We start from the raw sequence: 23239 nt of genomic DNA on the forward strand, positions 1-23239 counted from the left end.
ATAAAGTTGTTTTCCTTTTCATTTTGGGGGGTGAGGGTAATTAGTTATTTATTTTTGTTTTGTTTTGTTTTGATTTCTCTTCCCTAACAGTTACCTTCAGACTTTTCTTCTCCCAGTGGAAAGAATGTACCATTGTTCCACTTTTCCTGACTTCACGTTAGTTTTCTGGATCCTGATATAATGGTCACCTTAAAGGGCTTTTCAGATCTTCATGGGCGAAGCAACTCCAACAGGAAGGTGAAATACTTTATTCTACCTTAAATTAAATCAGGCCAGTATTCCAGTGTTGGCCCTATCTCTATTTCCAGAATACAGATTTGGATGTACCTATCATGTGGCAAATTTGACTTGCTTTTATAAAGCTTAGCCAATGATAAATCATCTTCATCACCACCACCATTATGGTCATGATCATCATCTAGTTCTTATATAGCACATTAGAGTTCATTAAGTGCTTTACAAAAATATTTTTATTTTATCCTGAAAAAAAACTTATGAGGTACCCATTTTAAGAATAAAAACTGAGGCAACTAGAGAATTAAGTTATTTGACCAGGGTCCATATAACCATCTTACAAATATATCAAGAAAGCTATTATACACCAGTAAGATTTCTCTTCTCTAGACTAAACACTCCCCTATTTTTCCTCAGCTGATACTCATATGGAATGGTCATAGGTCCTCCAGAACCCTGTCACCTCTCCTTGACAATATTTATCTTAAAAATGTCAGACAGAATGTCAGCATTCTGTATGTCATGTCATCTGGGCAGAAGAGTATGGCATGATCATATCTTTTATCTTGGACACTACCCAGCCTTATTGCAGAGAAATACCATATTATTAGCCTCTTGTCGCTCTTACTGCTCAATTGACTCATATTGAGCTAGCATTCTGTAAAAATATTCAGTTCTTTATAAGACATTATTTGTATCTCCCTCATTTGATCTTCATAAAGTTGATTTTTAAACTTAAGCATTTTATATTTATCCTTCTCAAACTTCTTTTGATTAGATTTGGCCCATTGTCTGAGATTGTAGGGATCTTCTTGGTTGCTGACTCAATCATTCAGTATTTTGGCTATTTTCCTGTGAATCAGCCTAAAAGGAAAAATAAAATATTACTGCTTCCTTATTCTGTCTCCAGGTAAACTTAACACTTCATCCTATAAATATATGAATGATATGGTTTTAATCATACTATCTTTTCCTCAGCTTACTTCTTTCTATACCAAGATTAAAAATAGAAATTTGGGCCCTTGGCCAAGGATGGAATGCACTTACTGACTAAATGAAAGACTACACACACACACATACACACACACACATCTACATCTACATGTATGTATGTACGTCTATATACACAGATATATATGTATATACTTATAGATATATATCTATGTGTATGTGTGTGTGTGTGTGTGTATTTATATATTTGTCTATAGCTTTGCAACTCTGGCCGTGAAATGTATAAACTGGAAAAGGAGGTGGAAGGAGAAAATGTCTGTGTGTGTATGCATATACACATATAGATATACATACACACATATATACATACATTTATGGGTGTGTGCATGTACATGTGTGTGTATGCTGAAACAGAAATGAGAGAGAACAACTTCTACAACATAGGAATAGTAACTTAAAGAGATCACAAAAAATCAGCCTAAGAGAGTAAGCAATAAAATCTACTGCCTCACAAGCCTATGCACAAACATATAAAGTATAGGTAATACACAAAGTCTCTGAGAGATTCTGTGAATGTGCAATTCTGAGAAGAGACACCATTAAAAGTTTCAATTGAAAACACCTTTCTTGGTGACATTTTTTGTAATTTTATTTATTTTATTCTGAACTTTAGAAATAAAACAAACATTTCAATAATGTAATAGAATACAAAAAAGATGATTGTACATGAAAGTGCCAGTGAATTATGGACAACTTACTATTATTTTTAAATATATAATAAATATATTGTAACTTTTTTCCCTTTTTTTTTCTTCTTTCTTTTATTTGTATTTAGAGGGAAACCTTCTATTGTGGACTTTTGGATATGCACACATACATAAATTTGGACTTAACTAGTATCTACACTTATTCATATATAATCAATATATTCATGTACATACATTTGTGTATCTAAAATAGTTGCATAGGTACAGTTGAGATGTTCCCAGTAAATTGTTCAAACAATTGAAAAATATCCTTTGCGTATGGACAGAGTAGTGATCACCATGATGTAGATCAAAATGTAGATGAAAGACAGAAGCAGAAAGTCACTGGAAAGGGAGAAAATAAAGAGGAATAAACATTCTTGTAAACTCCACAATAATATAAATATCAGTGGCCATATTACAATGAGAGCAGTCATGGCAAGGATCAGAACATGCAGTTTTTGTTTGTTTGTTTTTTTGTATTCCTAGTTCTGATTTTTTCACTGGGCTGTATAACCTCTCTTAGTGTTGCCTTGTGAAACACATGATCATCCATTAAAGAAAGTGTGCACCGTAAAAAACCTGCATGCTTAGATGTTTTGTATAACTACTTCTAAAAAGCCCTTGTGACTGAACTGATATGTTGCTGTTTTGTTTGCTTGTTTGTTTGTTTTTGTGGGAGGAGGCAGGCAGGTGTCATTTGAATTGACCAGCTCTTTTCCAACAGTTACATTTCCTTTGGGTTCATTCACTTTATTCCTTAGTAATAGACAAGCTACAATGCTTAGAAAAGTACTCTCCTAGCCTCCCATTTGAGTGACTGTCTTCATGTGACTGGACCAATCACCTTAATGAAACATAATTTCATCAACTATTGGTTTCCTTCACTGCCTTCCATAAATTCTATTATTTTATGCTACACGGGCTTACCTGTTGTTCTTCACATTTAGTTATCTGTTTCACAGCTGCATACCTTTCCACTGGCTGTTCTCCATGAATGAAATGATCTTGCTCCTTGACTTTCACCTCCTAGATTCCTTGACTTCCTTCAACAGTCAGTTTAAAGCATACCATCTTCAGGAGGTCTTTCTATGTCTTCCCAACAATTAATGGTCACTCTTTTCAGATCCCATTCCATCTGCTCTGCATGTATGTTGTATGTACCTAATTATTTGAATACTGCCTCCTCTTTTAATATAAGCTCTTTGAAGGGAGATCATGTTTTGCCTTTTTTTGTATCCCTAGAGTCTAGGACAGTGACTGGTGGATACTGAAACTGCTTGTAGACTAACTGATTGAATTTTGTCCCTGACTTCCAACTTTCTTTTTGCAGAGTTAGCATTAATCTTAAGAGACCTGAGACTTTATACTCTCACTATTTTCCCATGAGCCAATGTCTAGTTGCATCTAGTAGGGATGCATGTTCCATTGAATTAAATAATTTCATCATGTTCTTCATGTATTTTTTTTTTTGCTTCTCTAGTCCCCAAAATGGGTGCAAGTAAGCTACAACTATTTTCCTAGTCATCTGTTTGCTGATACCAATTGAGACCACTATGACACATTGTTATCAATTAGCCAATAAGCATTTATAAGCCTTTAATATTTATCAGGTTCTATTCTAATTACTAGGGATATAAAGGATAACAAAAACACATTCCTTGTCCTAAAAGACCTCACATTTTAATGGAGAAAAGAACATGTAAATAACTATTCATATACAAGACATATACAAAGTAGATAGAAGGTAATCTCACAGAGAAGAGCATGGGTTGGGACAGGGTAGAGAGTCTTGGAAAGGCCTTTGGAAGAAGACATAATTTGAGCTGAGTTTTGAAGAAATACAAGGGAACCAAGAAGCAGAGAGGAAGAGAATATTGCTGAGGTAGGGAATATCCAGCGCAAAATCATAGTCAGGAAATGGACAGTCATGTTTGAGGATCATCAGCTGGGCCAGTGTACTGTATGAACTGTATGTAGAGTGTATGAAAAGGAGTCAAAAGTAAAAACACAGAAAAGGTAGGAAGAGGTCAGGTTCTAAACAATATGCCCAATGGATTTTATATTTCACCTTGGACATAATAAGAGACACTGAAATTCATTGAATAGGGAAGTGGCATGGTCAGGCCTGAACTTTAGGGAGGAAAATTACTTTGACAGTTGAACAAATTATGTCTTGGAATGAGGAAAGATTTGAGACGGAGAGAACAATTAAAAGAGAGTTGTAACTGTCCCAACAATGGTGATGAGAGACTACACATGATTGGTAGGAATATAGCTATAGAGGACATGCAAGCAACGTTATGAAAATAGAAACAAGAGTTGACAATAAAATGGAAATGTTAAGTTCAAGTGAAGAATTAGTCTGAGTGACTAGTAGGATGGTGGGTGGGGGAGGGGGAGAGAAAAAATGTCACATTGATTTTGTGTTATCTGCAGAGCAATCAGTTCTAGGTGCTTAAAAGGCAGTAGTGGGTGATGTTGAGTCAGATTTCAGGAAAATCACTGTGTGTTCATCCTTCGGTGCCCAAGAAGATCTTGCCATAAGAGAAGTGATGGCATGACTTGCACTTGACTTTGTTTTGAGTGAGGGAGGGCTGTGCAGGTCACCAGCCTCACTCCTCCAGTGCCATCTGAATCCAGTGACCAGATATTCATCAGGATGACTGGAGATGACCCAGGATGCCCCTTTAGACCAAGGTCTACTCAGGTACTCACCTAGGGTGAGGTAACACCCATTCAGTGAATAGGCCTGTTTAAGAAGTAGCTGGAGGTGGCCCTTTTAATGAGGCAAAGAAAAATAAGGACATCAGGCTGGGAGGAAAACAGCAACAGTTACTATTGATAATCACTCTCAAGCCCAGAGGGTCCAGAAGAGGCCCTTGGGCCCTTGGGTTGTCCAATGTATGAGGTTCATTATCAAATCCCTACTACCTTCTTAGATGTAAAGCATCTAGAAATTAGCAGCTGGTGAAGGTCCACACATACCAACATTATCTAAACCTGGTGTCAGTTTACATGGATTTGCAAAGTATATGCTAAGAAATGCAGAATAGTTTCTCATTTCTTAGAAGCCAATTTGATCTGACTTCTCAATGACACATTTGTGCTGTGTGTGTGTGTGTGTGTGTGTGTGTGTGTGCATGATCTAGATAACTTAGAAGACTAGTGCAGTCCTAATGGCTCCCATACTGCACGCAATATAAATGTACCAGGTCAGTTCTCTAAATTAGGCTATTTACTTTCTTGGATTCACTTGCTATGGTTTCGGCTTTGAGAGATACAGTGCCTTGCTTCCCTTTTCCTTGATGTCACATTGAACACCCAAGAGTAAGTGTTTAGTGTAAACCATCTGCTCTCTTACTGCTCTAAGGGGAAAGAAATCTATCTTTTCTTTCTTTTTAATACTGTTTTAAGGTTAACATTTCTGTAAAAGTTAGCAGATATATGTAAATCAAATGGTGACATTTTAACTGTTGATAAGATAGGTGAATTTTAGTATGAACATATATTTCTCCCAGATTTTAGGAGTATGGGTGAAGATTGCTCCAATTTGGCTATATTCTAAGAAATATGTTTTACCAGCTATCATTTCAAGAGGATATTCAACAGCTATAATAGAAGAATTACAAAAAAATCCAACTTTCACATCATGAGCTCGTAGCTAAGATGTGCCAACTGTTCTGGACTGGGCCCCCCTCATTCTAGTCACCAAATAGTTTACTTTCAATACTAGTGTAAAACAAGACATTCACAGGTCATTCAAGGGTAGGCACAAAGAATTTCTTGAGTTGATTCAACTGATCAAAGCTCCCATTATGATCCACAAGTCAAGCATCTGAGAGCCTTCCAGCTTCTCATGGCTATTTTGTACTGAAGCAATATAGGAGGGAGTCAATAATCTGAGTCCTTAGTCCTCCCAACCTACCAAGTACCAAGGAGTTTCTTGATATGTTTTAAAGGAAAAAGTAACTTAACCTGCATAAGTTGGGGGTTAGGGAGAGTGCAGGCTATTGCTACTACCACACACAAATAGTCATGATGGGCTCTGGAACTCTAGAAGATTAATAGCCACCTTTTTAATCATCAAGTTTCAACCTCACCATTTAATTAATGAAATTAGAGTGTTGGGTGGCTCAGGGAGTAGTGTGTTGGACCAAAAGTCAGGATGATCCCAACTCAAATCATTGGTAGTTACTACTTGTGTGGTCCTGTGCAAGTCAATCTTTCAATGTCTCAGTTTCCTAATATGTAAAAGTGAGGATAGAAATAGCCCCTAAATCATGAGATTGTTTTGAGGCTTAAATAAAAAAAAAAAAATGCTTGTCCTTCTGCAAACCTTAAAACATGATATAAATGTTACATACCGTTATTATAATACTTATGAGATCACTTAGAGATAATCACAAGTTAATAGCATTCCCCTCTTAGAGTTAGAAAAATTTAATAACTATACCATTTTGTGATAAGTTGCAAAATAAGGAAAGCATCGGTGATACTAGATCATTAAAAATATTTCTAGAGTCAAACTATTTGGTGCAGTAGGAGCAATTAACATTATGTTTTCCTGAATAATTCTAGCAAAAATAATCTAATCTCCTAATATTCAGTCATGAGGAAGATCTGCATCTGCTTGGCAGAAAGAATGAAAAAAAAACGTTAGTTTAACTCAATTCATCTCTGAGACTGTACTGTCTTCTTGTAATTTGTGCCAGTGAAAAGGCAATATTTCCTTCCTTTCTAAATTATGAAAGTCCTTTCCAGTTCAAGAGTTCAAACTGCAGTGGCTTTGTGCCCAACCAGGGCTGCTCATAAGTAAGCTGTGACCAATACCATGGCATCATAGAGAAGATGTCAGTATTACTTATTTTGGGTTCCAAGGGGCAGGAATCCAATAACAGAAAGAGAATTGGAGAATAGGCATTTGGTTTTATTCTCTTTAATATTGTGTTCTGACCTTTATGATTGTAGCATTGAGTATAGGTGCTGAATTTTCCACCACAACTATCAAGTGTTATATCATACCTTGCAGGCATTTGAAAGATTGTGCTTTAATATGCTGGTTTTATGACAAGAAAGAGTTTAATCTTTTATGTTTGACGAAAATTTGTGCAGGCTAGAATCCAGTGTGCTTGTGGATTCTGTGAGTTTAATTATCATCAATTTTCCAGTTTATTATATGTACCAATATTAAAGCATATTTTGCACAGTTATAATATCCTTTTAAAAAAAAAAACTCAGAAATGAGTCCAAAAGCTCAGTCACTAATAGTAATACATTAGGTCTGTCCACCTGGCAATCTGTGATCCCTACCTAGACATCCATTATATATATGAGATCTTTGTTTTCTAAAACTAATATTCATCCAAATCTATGAAAGTGGCAAGCAGATTTATATCAAATGTGTCAACTCAAAATTATCTTATGTTCCTTACTGGATATTTGGCTACTAGCATGCATTAAGTTTTCAAATGCTTTCCGGTTTTTAACTCACCCCAAGTTGTTTGGCTAAAACATACTTTTTCCCCATGTGGTTAAGGTAGGCAAACACTTCCAATTTCCAAAATATTGATGATTTGGACCAAACTGATGGAGTGTTATGGTAAAGTAGATATGTATGTGCAAGTTTAATCTAGTTTATATTTAACTTGACTGTTTAAACTTTGAAATAGAGTAGCCAATATTGGACTATTACTACTCATTCTTATTTTATACTTTGATCCACATGACATATCTGGGTAACTGCATTATGCACAAAATAGACATATATAAGTTTGGAATTATTCTCATGGCAGATTATATTTGTCAATATTTAAAAGTCAGACTGGTCATATCATAGTGAGATAGACCATAAAGATATAATAATTAATGGAGCAATGTCTGTTAAAGAAAAAGGTTACATTTATTCAGATTAAAAATAATTCAGGCTTTACAATCCTTTATTTTCATTGCTTTTATAGAGGTGTGTGTGTGTGTGTGTGTGTGTGTGTGTGTGTGTGTGTGTGTGTGAAGGGCAATATGGCAATGAATATGGAAGACTTGGCTTCATATCCTGCCTCTGACACAAACTAGCTGTGTGATACCGGGCAGATTACTCTAGAATTCAGTGCTCTAGAAAACTCACTAAGTGCATTAATTGTTGAGAAGACGCTAAACTACTGTCATACAGCTTCTTCATCCAAGAGTCCCCTATGCCAATGAAATGACAGATCCACTCTGTATCTATTATGTCAATTATTTAACAAAATTATTCTCAGTAATATTTGAAACATGTAGGTTTAACAGAGCTCTTAACTTTAGGGTGAAAGTTCAAGATATAGGTCTATAGTATGAAAAGAGGGGGAGGAAGAAGAAGGAAGAAGACAGGGAATAGGAAGAAGAGGAGGGAGAAAAGAAAGAAGGAAAGAAAAAAGGAAACAGGAGGAGAAAAAGAAGAATTAATAGCAGCAGAAGTAAGTAGTAGTAGCAGTAGCAGCAGCAGCACTAGCAGTAATGGTAGTAGTAGTGGTGGTGGTAGTAGTAGTAGTAGTGGTGGTAGTAGTAGTAGTAGTAGAAGTAGTAGTAGTAGTAGAAGTAGTAGTAGTAGTAGTAGTAGTAGTAGTATAGTAGTAGTGGTAGTGGTATATTCCAAATGGCAATAGAGTACAGATTTTGGCATTTATATTTCTGTTACCTTAATTTATACTGTTATGATTTCATTCTGGGGCAACCAAACTGAAGTTCTCCTCTGGAGAATGAGGGGAATGGTTGAGGGGTGGGTGGAACTGGGGAGAAATGACAAATTCATATTGTAGTGATAAATTTTAGTGAATTACAAAAAAAGATACACCACAGACATTGTCTAAATGAATGAAAATAGAGAGTCAGAAATTGTTTTAAATTTCTGTCCTGAATTCAGTCTAAATCTGCTCACATACAAAACTGGCTCCTTGATTGAGTTGTTTCATTAAGTATACGAAATGAGACAAGTGAAACACTTGGGAAACCAGCAAGATTTAGAAGCAAAGAGTGAATTCAAAGAGATGATTTGAAGGTTATGTGGCAAAATGCTCAGTTTCTCCAACTAATTAGGGCTGCTGGGACTATGGGTAATGTCTAGTTTCTAGGTCATAGTGAGTTTAGAGGCTTCTTTAAGCATTGGAAAAATAAAGTTTGGCCCAACTGTTTTACAACACAATTTATTCTCCTGCTTCCCTCCTCCCCCCGCCATTTATCAGTCTTCCTTGATTAAGTCCTTTGTTTTTTGCCAGTTACTTTACCAGCTAAGAAGGTGGGCAGAAAATGACTGTAACCTGGGTTTTTTTTTAAAAATCCCTAGCCTAATTCCTCCTCTTAAGAAGCCCACTTAAATAAATTCTTTTATTATTAAAATTCATGTCTATGCTATACAAGGACTGTTTCTGTCCCAAACTAACTGTTATTCAGAGGCCCTTGATAAAATGCAAATAGCCCCTGAAAGAAATAAATCCAGGATTTCATTACCTCATTTCTCACCCCTACATAGCACACGTAACCAATCTGTCCTGACTTCTGATCATTTCAGCACTCTACAATTTTTTTTTTATTTGAAATCACAAGTGAATTGTTTAAGTTACTTGAGTGGGGTATACATTCTGCCAATCAGTGATTAAACTGGAAGCTCACAAATCTTTCTCTCTGCATTGGTAATCTTTTTCAAAATTGAAAAACAAATTACAGACATGTTTTTTGATTTTTTTTTTGAGGGGGAAATAGAGTGTGATGGGAGAAGACACATGTATGACATGACCTTTTTGTAATACCTCATATTCAATTTAATCCTATATAGCAGACACTTAATTACCCAATGTGTACCTCTCGGGAACTGTGATAAGTTTGACAAATGTAGAGATAAAAATGTCCCTGCCCTTGAGGAATTCGCATTCTATTGAAATAATAGAAAGACTTTTCATTTTCTTTTATATATTGACCAACCAGAATATGAAGGACAAATAATGTCTTTAGTTTTTTAAATCAGCTTGTAATTATCCCTACTTTAATTTCATTTGTGAGAGCTACAAGCTAGTTAATCCAACAATAGCCATTGACTCCACATACCACATCTGAATTATTCAGGGTAATATACTTTTGGGAACTAACCCGATGACTAGTGTTGAGATTAGGTTTTCTCCTCATCCATTGAACTGACTGAGGGTGATTAATTTATACTGTTGTTATTTTTGTGGTGTTTAGAAAACATATTGGAGACAATTATGTATTTCCAATCAGCAAGGAAAGTCTGGATGTTTGAATGGCCACTACTGAGGACTCAAGCTAGCACAGAAAGAAGAGGTACTTTGTTTGGTTTGAAAAACAATCTTTTAGCTTAAGATAGCTAGAAAAATTAAAAGTAGGTATGTATTAAATTCATCTTTTATGAAATTACAACATTTCATATGATAATTGAGAAAAGAAAGTTGTTTGATCCCTAAAGGATAAACCATGAATTTTCAGAGTTTTTTCTTAAGATTTCTTTAAATCATATTAATTAAGAACACCAGAGACATTTTTCTAAGTTCTCAGTTTATTAAGTTACACTACCAAAATGCATCAATTATAATTCTAATTTTTTTTAGTAATTTTGTGTTTATCTTGCTTGAGAAGTATCTATTATACTACATTAAATAGGAATTTACCTTATAAAACTCACTTTAACAGTATGTTTATAGAACCACCATGAAATTTTAATTTAGATATTAAATAGATATTTTAAAAATGCATTGCATTCTGCATTTACCACTGAAGAATGTATTCCACAGAGATTTAGAACATGTCAGTATTTATGTTTCCTGATGCAAGTTTAATAAACAATTTCAATCATTTATAATCATTGACACTTTTTTTTTAAATTTGGAGAAATTATTTAAACCATTAAGTGTTTTGTATAAGGGACATGTTTAATACAGACCCAGCACACACATAAGTATTTAATATGTTTCATAGGTATGTATGTATGTTTATAGGTATATATATATATATATATATGTATATATATATGTACACACACATATATGTGATATGATATAGTCTATCCTATACTACTTATCTTCAAATCAAATGTATTATATCATTAAATAACTATGTAGTATAATTTTCATGAGTCACAACAGGAAAAAGAACCCTGAAATTCATACCAGAACAAATAATGATCAAGAAATTCAGTGAGAAACTATAATGTATATATTTGTACTGCAAAAGTGCACAATAAAGTCTGCCAGAAGATCTTCTAGATTCTGGCTCTGCTAGTGAGACAGACAGAAAGAAAGAAACAGAGAGACACAGAGACAGAGAAAGAGATGGAGAGATAGAGATATAAGTAGTTTAGAGGATCCTTGTCCAGAAGCAATAAGAAAAGAAGAAGGTATTACAAAACTCCAGAGTGGGAAACTTAGAAGCCCTGGGGAGCAGCAGTGAAAGAACTCTACAGTAGGGCTCAGAACTAGATACCACAGCTTCTCAGCCCTTTGAACTAAGATGCCATAAGGAACCATGAAAGTCTAGCACTGAACCTCAAACAAGAGAATTCAGTGGTGTGAACCACAAGGGGTAGCAGTAAGGGAAGAAACCCAGGGGTCAAAGGGAGACATTAGTCAGGATAAACCACTACACTGAAAAGTAGTAGGCTGATCCTGATCATGGAATAAAGCTCAAGTTCATGCTTTAAATCTAAAAAGATAAGTGAATCCAATAAAATATAAAACAGTTTCAAAAGCATTTCAAGTCAGTAATTTCTCCCAAATGAAGGAATGGCTGACTCCAAAATAGCTACAAGTGGCTCAACGTGAAAAAAAACAAAAAACAAAAAACAAAACAATCAAAAGAACTATAAAAAATATCTAGAAGAAACCAAAATAAGAACAAAATCTCTAAAGGAAAGGCTTGAAAAGAGACTTATGAGCTTAAAGGAGATTATTACAAAAATTACTAAGTAACATTGGATATTCTGAAAACTAGAAATAACCAAACAGAAATTTTAACAGTACATGACAGTAACAAACATTAAAGCAAAAGAGAAGAAAAAGAAAATTATATGAAAAGCATAAGCTAGAAAACAAAAAGAGAAATCATTTATAAATCATTGGAATTCTTGAAAACCATGATTTTAAAAATCCTCAACAGTATAATTTAAACAATTATATGTGAACTTCTGAGATCCAGTATGGCAGGGTAAGCAGTAAGTCATTCTTACTCTCCCTTACTGACCTTAAAAAACCTAGAAAATACCACCTCAGGAAAAATTCTGGAAGAGTGGAGTCAGTAGAAAGATAGGGTGCAAGAGGTTTTAGCTCATGAGGTTAGAGGGATTGATGGGAAAGGTCCCTCATGCTGTGACCAAAGCAGACCATTTCAGGATGAGAGGCATCCTGGCAAGCTACAAGCAAGCCAGATATCAGCAAACCACTGGGAGATCCTGAACCCCAGAGGTATGGAATAGGCAAACATCAACACCAGGACCCCCTTGTACCTATTAACAGAGAGAACTGGCAGACACCAGCACAGAGAACCACCACTTGCATAGCAGACAGGTGTCCACCAGCAGCTGAGGCTACCCATGTTGTATTGCAGCCCCCAGTGAGGAGGTAACCTCCAGGGGCCAGACCACTCCCACCCACAAACCTCACCCTGGGAGTTTCAGTGTAACCCAGAGAGAAAAACAATAAAACTTACCTGACCTCTACACACACCAGCCACCACACTAGCTCCAGCTCAGGACCAGGTAAGTTATAGTCTATGTAGTCTCCAGCTGCCAGAACCTGGGGCTCCAGCATGCAAAGTCAATAACCAGGCCCCTAGGCCACAGCACAATAAGTGTGGCTCAGTATCCCTGTGCCCCAGAAGCAGAGATCAACTTTAAAAGTCTGGAAAAAGGCAAACACCATAAGCAAGAAGCAATATAGAAATACAAAGACCATAGATTTATATTATGGGGACAGGGAAGATCAAAACACAAATTCAGAAGAGGATAGCATTGTCACTCTACCCACATCTGAAACCTGAAAGAGGAATGTGAACTGGTCTTAATCCCAAAACACCTTCTTCAAAGAGCTCAAGAAGGATTTTAAAAGTCAAATTAGACAGGTAGAAGAAAAATTAAACAATTTCTTTAAAATTACATTGATGAAATGTAACAAAGTACACTGAAGAAAACAATTCCTCAAAAAGTAGAATTGGGCAAATGGAAAGGGAAGTACGAAAACTAATTGAAGAAAATAATTCATTAAACATTAGAATTGGGCAAGTGGAAGCTAATGACTATATGAAACACCAAGAATCAGTAAAATAAAATCAAAAGAATGAAAAAAAATAGAAGAAAGCATAAAATACCTCATTGGAAAAAAAAAAAAACTAACCTGGAAAAGAGACCCAGGGGACATAATTTAAGAAGTACTGACCTACCAGAAAGCCATGATGAAAAAAGGAACCTGGACAAAATCTTCCAAGAAAACATCAAGGAATACTGCCCTGATGTGCTAGAACCAGAGGGTAAAATAGTCCTTGAAAGAATGCACTGATCACCTGCTGAAAGAGATTCCAAATTGAAAACACCAAGGAATATTGTAGCCAATTCCAGAATTAACAGGTCAAGAAGAAAACTCTGCAAGTATCCAGAAAGAAACGATACAAATATCCTATAACCGTAGTCAGGATCACTCAGGACTTTGCAGATTCTACATTAAAAGATTGGGGGGTTTGGAATATGGTATTTCATAAGGCAAAAGAGCTTTGATTAGAACCAAGGATCAATGAGCCAGCAAAGTTGAGCATAATCTTTCAGGCAAGGAGATGGGCATTCAATGAAATAGGGGGCCAGACCTTCTTGATGAAAAGACCAAAGCTCAACAGAAAATTTGCTCTTCAAATACAAGACTCAAGAGAGGCATAAAAACATAAACAGGAAAGGAAAGGAAAAAAAAATATGTTATTCAATAAGGACAAACTATTTACATCCCTACATGGGAAGACAATACTTGTAACTCTTGAGAATTGTATCTTTATTATGATATTTAAAAGGGATATACATAGACAGAGGATGTGGGTATAAATTAGCTGATGTGATGAAAAAAACCTAATTAAGGTGTGAAAAGGGATTGTGATGAGAAAAGAGGAAAGGAGGAAGCAGAAAAGAGTAAATAACATTACATGAAGTGGCACAAAAGTATTACAGTAGAAGGAAAGAAAGGAGGGAGATGAGCATTGTTTGAACTTTATTCTCATCAGATTTGGTTCAAGGAGGAAATAGAAGACTCAAGTATAGAAATCTAACTTGTCCTGAACGCCATTGGAGAGGAAAGGGGAAGGAAAAGGGAGTGGGACTGATAAAGAAAGAGAAGGTTAAAGGAGGTGGTGGTGAAAAACAAAACTCTTTTGAGGAGGGAAAGGGAGAAAGGTGAAATAAAAGCATAAATGGTAGGGGGGAGAAAAGGTGGAAAGAAAGAAACAGATAGTAATCATAACTGTGAATGTGAATGGGATGATCTCCACAATAAAATGGAAGTGGATAGCACAATGGATTTAAAAAAAAATTATCCTACAATATATTGTTCACAAGTAACACATTTGAAACACACAGGGTAAAGGTAAAAGGCTGGAGTAGAATTTATTATGCTTCAGCTGAAGTAAAAAATGACAGGGGTAGCAATGCTAATCTCAGCAAAAATAACTCTAATTAAAAGAGATAAGGAAGGAATCTAAATCCTGCTAAAAGGTACCATAGACAATGAAGTAATAGCAATACTAAATATATATGCACCAAGTGGTATAGCATCCAGATTCTTAGAGAAAAAGTGAAGGGAGTAACAGGAAGAAATAGACAGCAAAACTATACTAATGGGGTACCTCAACCTCCCCCACTTTGAACTAGATAAATCTAATCTCAAAATAAACAAGAGAGAAGTAAAAGAGGTGAATAGTATTTTAGAAAAGTTAGATATGGTAGACCTCTGGAGAAATTTGAATGGGGAATAGAAAAAAAATACCCTTTTCTCAGTGGTACATGGCACCTACACAAAACTTGACAACGTACTAGGGAATAAAAACTTCACAATCCAATGCAGAAGGCAGAACTGTCAAATGTATCCTTTTCATATCATGACATGATAAAAATTACATGTAATAAATGGCAATAGAAAGATAGACTAAAAATTAATTGGAATAAAAAATTACCTATGTAATAAGGGGCCATGGAAAGACAGACTAAAAATTTGACAATCTTAGTGAAAGGGATGGATATTAATAAAAATATAAATTGCTCATTTTAACAAAAGAGGAAGTAAAATACTTAAATAATCCCATCTCATAGAAATAAACTGAGGAAGCTATCAATGAACTCCCTAGGAAAAAGTCTCCAGGCCTAGATGGATTTACAAAAGAATTCTATCAATCATTTAAAGAACAATTGATTCCAATACTATATAGGCTATTTTGGGCAAATAGACAAGGAAGGAGTGCTACCAAATTCTTTTTATGACACACATGTGGTACTGATACCTAAACTGGGAAGAATTAAAATAGAGAAAGAAAAATATAGAACAATTCCCTCCATGAATATAGATGATAAATTTTAAATACAATATTTGCAAAAAGATTACAGCAACTTATCAAGAGAATAATACACTCTGATAAGGCAGAATTTATACTAGGAATGCAGGGCTGATTCAACATTAGAATACTGTCAGCATAATTAATCATATCAACAACAAAACTAACAAACTGTATGATTATCTCAATAGATGCAGAAAAATGTTTGACAAAGTACAACATCCATTTCTATTGAAAATACAAAAAAAATATAGGAATAAATAGAACCTTCTTTAAAATGATAAGTAGAGTCTACCTTAAATCATCAGTAAGTATTATATGTAATGGGGGTAAGCTAGAAGTATTTCCAATAAGATCAGGGGTGAAACAAAGATGTCCATTTTCACCACTGTCATTCAATATGGTACTAGAAACTTTAGGTTTAGCAACAAGAGAAAAAAAAGAAATTGAAAGAATTAGAGTAGGCAAAGAAGAAACTAAACAGTCACTCTTTGCAGATGATATACTTAGAGATTCTTAGAGATTAAAGTAAATAATTACTTGATATAAAAAACAACTTTAGCAAAGTTTTAGGACATAAAATAAACCCACATTGGCATTTCTATATATTACTAAAAACAATAATATGTGAAAAATGCTCGGATGTATTAGAACCAGAATGCAAAGAGAAAAGAAAAAATACACCAATATGTTCCTCAAAACACAAATAAAAGGAAAGTTAAGGGGGAAATGTACCTCAAAGCATTTTATACCATCAAGGTGAAGTCATATCTGGACAAGAACATCTCTGTAAACTTTACTGTTAACATTTTTGATACATTTATCTTTTTGAGAAATTAAATAATTAAGAAGGTTGATGATTTTGTTTTGTTCTAGAATTCTGATTTCATCAATTTGGGGAGATCTCTGTATAAAAAAAAATCTCTGCTAATATAAATTGGTAATTCATCTGTATATTTTATTCTAAGGGAGTTGCCTGGGATCCAGGCATTAAACAACTTGTTCACATCACATAGCCAATGTGAGTCAGAGGTAGATCTCCTTGACTCCAAGACCAGCCCTCTATGTACCACACTGCCATTTAATGTAGGGATCATTGACAAATAAGTACATCAGTAAAAAGTTTCTGAAAGTTAAGAGATGCAATAACTTATTTTCCAAATATATTACTGGAAAATGTATCACAATCTTCTTGTCTCTCAAGTTTTTATTTCCATTTGCTTGTTTCACGGGGATAATATCTGGCTCTCTCTACTCAACTCAAAAGGACAGTGTGTGGATTAGTTACTTAAGGTGTTAGGCACATTTGATTCATTATGACTAGACAGTACCCTATATTTCTTAATTGCCTAGAGAATCTACAAGGTAATTTTCAATCTGTGGAAATGAAGTAATTGTCTATCATTATTAATGCAACTTTGACTTTCTCTGCAACTTGAAGTCTTAGAGACTTGGCTAAAACATTCAGAGAATTGCCCAGGGCCATGATTCTGGCATGGGTCAGAACTGAGGCTTGAAAATCAGCTTTGAGGCCAGTTCTCTACAATGTCACATGGTTTTTCACATGCCTTTTATATGGAAGTCAGAGGTAGAAAGTCCTGGTTTCCAATCCCACCTCTACAGGTTGTATGATCCTAAGTAAGTAATTTAATCACTTATTTCTTTAGATAAATATCTAGGACTGAGGGGAAAACGAGGATTTCAGCAAGAAGAGTTGAAGAAAGAACGTATCCTAGGAATGGAGCAGGCCTTTAGGAATACTGAGACAGAAGAGTACAAAAATAGTCTGAGGATAGCTAGTGGTCCAGTTTGGCTGAACCACAGTTGTGATAACAGTGCATAAGACTATAAAGCTAAGTTGTAGCCTACCATTCATTAGAGGTCTTTAAATGCTGGGTTAAGGAGTTTGTCTTTTATTCTATGGGCCATAGGGTGAATAAGGGTTTTTCAGCAAGTGAGTGACAAGATGCAGTGGTAATTTAAATGGGAAAATCTTTCCCATTTATTACTAGGCCCATGTAACCTGCTAAAATCACATGGAACTCCAAGTCACATGCAGTGAGAGAAGTAGGAAGAGGTGGAGCAGGAAGTGAGTCAGAGCAGTCAGAGCTGAGAAAGAAATAGCAGGCAGCAACTAGTGTGAGTGGGAGAGGTTGTTTGTGATTTGGTTTAGGGCAGCCTATTTGTGACACGTTTAAGGGAGCTGATTTGTGGGAAGCTTAACAGAAGGAAGGCTTGAGGATGGTAGTGTCCCCCCCCCCCCCCCACATTGTTGTTGTGTATGGATTTCTTTTTTGCTATCATGGATTTAGTCTTCTGGTGTTGGGATTAGGCTTTCTGGTGTTTGAATAAATGTTTTGGTTCTGTCTTCCATGTGAAGAGTCTGTTATATTTTGCAATTCACAAGTGTGTTGACATGTTCATAGCTGCCACAGGCTCTGTGAATATTGCATTAGCACTACATTTGGCGATGAGCATGGGATTGAAAAATATCAGGCTTTTATTTGGAGGCAGAAAAGCTTTAGAGGGAGAGATGGATATCCCAGGATGGAAGGAGTAACCTTATTCCTCCCTAGCAAGAGAATAAACTAAAAGAAGAGGGCTCTTTGAAAACTGAGAACTGAAGTTACAGAAGGGAGAACCTAGAGATTTGGAAAGATGTTTGCAAGGATTAACAATAGAACCAGGGAAAGAACTGATGGGTATGTAGGAGAGGATGGGCCTTATTGAGAAGCTGTTGCTTTATAGGTAAAAACAGAGAAAGTTCAGATGGAAAGAGAGTTGGCTAGTTTGCATGAGAAGCTTTTTATGCTGTAGCATTCAAACTCTCCTTTAGAAAAGTAAGCTGGAAGGTTACAGGTGGTAGAGGATAACTTGTTATTTAGCTCAGGAAAATAAGCAAAAGGAGAACAAGAGAAAGGTACATGCAGCCTTTGCACAGATTGGACTTGATTAGGGCCCAAACACCTGGTAGGAAGATGCATGGGAGGAGAATTAAGAAAGTTACATGAGTAGGCTGAAGTTCATTCAATACTAAGAAGAAAGCAGGAAAATGGGGGGGGGGGGGGCACAAAGTCTTTGGGGAGATAATTACGGATTTTACTCAGCAGGAAGTCAGATATTTTGAGTCAGTTCAGCCAAATGATGGGAGAATCTTTGGTATCTTGAATGGTGAGAATCAGTGAAAAATTTCCTTGAGAGAGAAGAGTAAATAGCTAGCAGATTCAAGGTCAGAATAGAATGACAAGAAAGGAATTGTTTACTGCTCTATTAAGAGCAAAGGTAGATTTTGGAAGAGTAAGTGGCATTCCAACTAATGAACTATACAAAATGTGTTGAGAAAAGGGGCCTGATATTAGATTGACCTGAGAAATAAGAACTGACCCTACAGATCCTCCTGAACCATTATATCCAAGTTTGTCACACCTGAAGGGAGAGTGGGAAATTGGCCAGGCCCCAGCTCATTTAAAGAGTGTATACCTCTAGCCAGAATGATGACCCCAAAAGAGCAAATAAAAACAGTTAACAACAGTAAATGAGGCTGTATGATAGTGAGTTCATGGACTCTAGAAGCATGGTTGAACCTATATCTATCCTGGTTCTGGTTACTGTCTCTGTGTTTCTTTTTGGCTTTTTGTCTGTTCACCTTGTTTGTCATATTTGTTTTCTGCAAGCTTTGTACCGTCCATCTGTAGATTCCTGATCACTTAAGCCAGATGTCACCCCTTGTCCATGACTGTGCTATGTCACCCCTGGACCTGGTATTGACTAAGCTCTGGATACTGGCTGAGGAGCTGATCCCTCAGACGGGACCTGTTGGGGCAGGGAGAGCTCTACATCCAATTTCAGAAGTAAGTAGTTATAGAAATAGAGACTTTCACCCCTTACCCCAAGGGAATTTGGGCCCCATTCATTTGAGAGGGAAATGTTGGGGTCCTTGTGCTCAAGTCCCACCCTGAAATATTGTTTCATATACTTATTTTCTGTTATTCCTGTCCAATTTCTGTTGATACCAGTTGCCCCACCAACTTATGTAATGAATACAAAAGATCTTCAGGTTGAATGTAATAATAATGCAAGTGGAAAGATCTTTCCCATCCATTAATGGGTCCATGTGACCTCCTTAAATCATGTGGAAGCCTAAGTCACATGTGTGGGAGGAGCTTGTTGAATGATTGGAGCAGTCCGAGCTAGGAAAGAGAGAGCAGGCAGGAACTAGTATGAGTGGGAGAGCTTGTTCGTGATTTTGTTTAAAGAAGCCTGTGTGTGATTTGCTTAAGTAAGGTGGAATGTGGGAAGCCTAACAGAGGAAAAGCTTGGGGATGGTAGTGCCCCCTTTTCTTTATTACTGTGTATAGATTTCTTTATTGCTATGATGGATTTGGCTTTCTGGTGTTGGGATTCAGCTTTTTGATATTTGAATAAAAATTTTGGTTCTGTCTTCCATGTGGAGAGTCTGTTATATTTTGCAATTCAGAACTGTGCTAGCATATTCATAGCTGCCATAGGTGTTGTGAATATCTCATTGGCACTATACGTGGTCAGAATTTAGCATTAAAAAAATTATTTTGACAAAGAGAGATTCCATTTTTTGTAAACTTCTCTCTTATCTATACCTCAAAGACCCATTTCAAAATCTCCAATTCTGTCCCCCCTAACTGTCCTCCTAACCCTTCTCTTTGCTAAGGCCAAACCCTCTAAACATGCTCCTAATTCTATTTAATTTCATCTCTTGTAGGAGTTTCTGCCCTAAATTATCTGGTCTTTCTCCTCTCATCGTTAATATTTCTTTACCATCACTCCTTTCCTGCTGCCTACAAGCATGCTCAAGTCTCTTCCATAAATAAAAAAAAAATTCTCTTGACTGCCGTTCTTTAAACTATCATCCTATAGTTCTCTCAACTTTCACTATAAACTACTGGAAAACAAACAAAACAAACTCCACAAGTGTCTGTATTTGTTGCTTCCACTTTTTCACTTTTCATTCATTTTTCAAACTTTTGCAATATGGTATAAAAACCTCAAATCTAAACATGAATTACTTTCTACAAGGTTACCAATGATCTCTTAATTTCTCAGTTAAATGATTGATTTTTCTTAGTTCTTGTTTGTCTTCTCTGGAGCATTTAACACTGTGATTCCCCTTCCTCCAGTGTATATTATCTAATTTCAGCTTTCATAAAATTGTTCTTTCCTATTCCTTATCCCATCTGTCTGGCCACTCATTGTGTTATGTTCTGGATTATTATCTGTGTTCCATCCTCCTAAGCATAGGTGTTTCCTAAGGCTCTGTCCTCTTTCTTTGTCTTTCTATACCTTCTCTCTTAGTAGTTTCATTTATAACCATGGGTTCTTCCCTTAGCATATAACTGTCAATTTATATAGTTAGCCACATTTTCTCTCCTGATCTCCAGTCCCACCTTAACTGCCCACTCTATATCTTCAAATGGATGTCTCATTCCTTCTGATATGAACTGTACAACATCCCGAATGTGCTCCCCATTTCCACTTTTCTTCTTCTTTAACCATTGTACCACAAACCTTCCAAAGTAAGTTTCCTAAATCATATGTCTAAACACATGATTTCAGTGCTCAAGATTCTTAAGTAACTTCCTATTGCCTTTAAATATAGTACAAACTCTTTAGTTTGGCGTTCAAGTTCTCATGATATGCCTCCTGTCAAGCTTTCTAATCTTGTTGCTTATTATGTTTTTAAATATACTCTATATTTCATTCATATTGGCCAAATTGTTACGCTATCTCCTTCTTCAGTTTTTTTTCACAGTGATTCCAGCCCTGCAATATACTCCCACCTTACTTTGATGTTTTGTAATCTTATGGAAATAAATATAATAAAGGTAAATTGAGTTACATATTCTGAGCATAATCACTTTATTAACAGTGATGTGTATAACTGTTAACAAAGTGGGTCAAACTGGCCACCTCAGTTTAATCTCACCTAGTGAGAAAGAAGGGAACTTCTTTATTGACATGAAGGAAAGGAAGGGTTCTGGGTAGTTGGGGAACATTACAATTGGCTGCAAAGGGGAAAGTAGGTGGGCATTCAGATATGGCTAATCACACCATCTTTGACAATTAAGGAATACTGATTGTTTTATGGGACTCATTTGCCTTGCAATCTTGAGACCAGAGTCACAGGGTTCATTATCCCTAACTGAACCAGCGCAGGAAAGGAAAGAGAATTTATCTTTTGGGGGGATGACAACAGGATGAGCTAATTGGAGCTTACAGAAAACAAGCAGATATCCTAGGAGTTAACTATATGAGTAATAACAACATTCCCTTTCAACCACACCTTTAAACTAGCTTGGAGGCACATCTGCATTCCTAAGTTTAATTCTAGATCACAGAGAAGTGGCTTGACAAAATGGGAGATAAGGTCAATTACATTGTAAAATCAATATAGGAGAAATTAGGCATAATATAAGTTTTTATCTTTTCACAATCCTTAGCTTTCATTAAGGTTTAAATAAGATGTCACCAGTTGCCACCTATACAAAGGCTTGCCTGATACCCCTAGTTAGTTGTTAGTTCTCTCTCCCTTCTCAAATTATCTTGAATTTGCTAACTTGATTATATGAGGCATATTCAGTTTAGTAGAATGCAATTGCCTTGAGGACAAGGAATGTTTTTCATTTTTATATTACAGCAGGGACTAACAGATAATAGAAGCATTTCTGAGCAAATCCCCAAGACTTAATAAAATGACTGAAAAGTTAGGAAAAGAGAGGATTCAAATATTTAGGTCATATTTAATTGGGGAATTAATGATGCCCCCAATAGAAATAATGACATATGCTACAAAAATGCAAGTTTTCAAAGGAAACAATAAACTTGGTAAATTTGGAAATACTATACTTCTCCAGGGACTAGCTTCTTGATCTGTAAAATCATGAATTTAAATAATGAGCTCTAAAATTCTGGGGTTAGAACCATAAAATCTCCTCTTCTATCTACCCAATTTATCTCTTTACACATCAGCCTATATATCCATCTTTCTATGCAAACGTGTGTGTGTGTGCTGCTCTGAGCAATACCTATGCTCTTTTTTTTAAAAATTCTTGCTACTTAGGGAGCAGTTAGAATCTTAAAGATGAAAAGATTTAATAATCACCTACTTACAAGTAGAAATTCTATCATTTTTCTTTCTTAATACAACATGCAGTTATAACACTGAATCACTGAATTTCAGAGTTAAAAGGACATCACTTATTCTGACGTTTGTTTTGTGCATGAGGAAATTGAGAAAATAATAGTAAAATGGCCTGTTAAGGGCATACAGCTAGTTAATGGGGGAATCAAGAGAACTCATATCTCCTCTAAGACCCATTTTCTGAAGCAGCTCCCTCTCATTTCCCCATGTCTTCTCTCCATTTACTGTTGTTATTCAATCTTTCAGTTGTGTCAGACTCTTCATGAACAGAACAGGCCCTTCTATCTTCCACTATCTTTCAAAGTTTTTCTAAGTTTATGTTCATTGGTTCCATGACACTATTCATCCATCTCATTCTCCGCCATCCCCTTTTCCTTTCACCTTCAATCTTTCCCAAAATCAGAGTTTTTTCCCAGTCAGAGCCATCTTCTCTTTATGTGGCCAAAATATTTTAGCTTTAGCTTCAGTATTTGCCCTTCCAGGGAACAGCCCTAATTATATCCTTTAAGAATTGACTGATTTGATCTCCTTGCTATCTAAGGGACTCCCAGAAGTCTTCTCCCTCACCACAATTGAA

At 35.9% G+C, this 23239-nt stretch overlaps 1 long non-coding RNA gene across 2 annotated transcripts in view; it reads right to left on the minus strand.

The window, feature by feature from the left end:
• Nucleotides 1–316: 316 nt before the first annotated feature.
• LOC140511717 (uncharacterized) overlaps nucleotides 317–23239 on the minus strand; it is a 203965-nt gene continuing 181042 nt past the window's right edge. For both annotated transcript variants that reach the window (XR_011969651.1, XR_011969650.1), the window contains exons 4-5: nucleotides 2127–2276; nucleotides 317–1098 (exon numbers count right to left, since the gene is read on the minus strand). This is a non-coding gene — a long non-coding RNA (uncharacterized lncRNA). The remainder of the gene's footprint in view (nucleotides 1099–2126; nucleotides 2277–23239) is intronic.

This window comes from Notamacropus eugenii, chromosome 6 (assembly GCF_028372415.1).
Source record: "Notamacropus eugenii isolate mMacEug1 chromosome 6, mMacEug1.pri_v2, whole genome shotgun sequence".
In the NCBI taxonomy this organism is placed as follows: Eukaryota; Metazoa; Chordata; class Mammalia; order Diprotodontia; family Macropodidae; genus Notamacropus; species Notamacropus eugenii.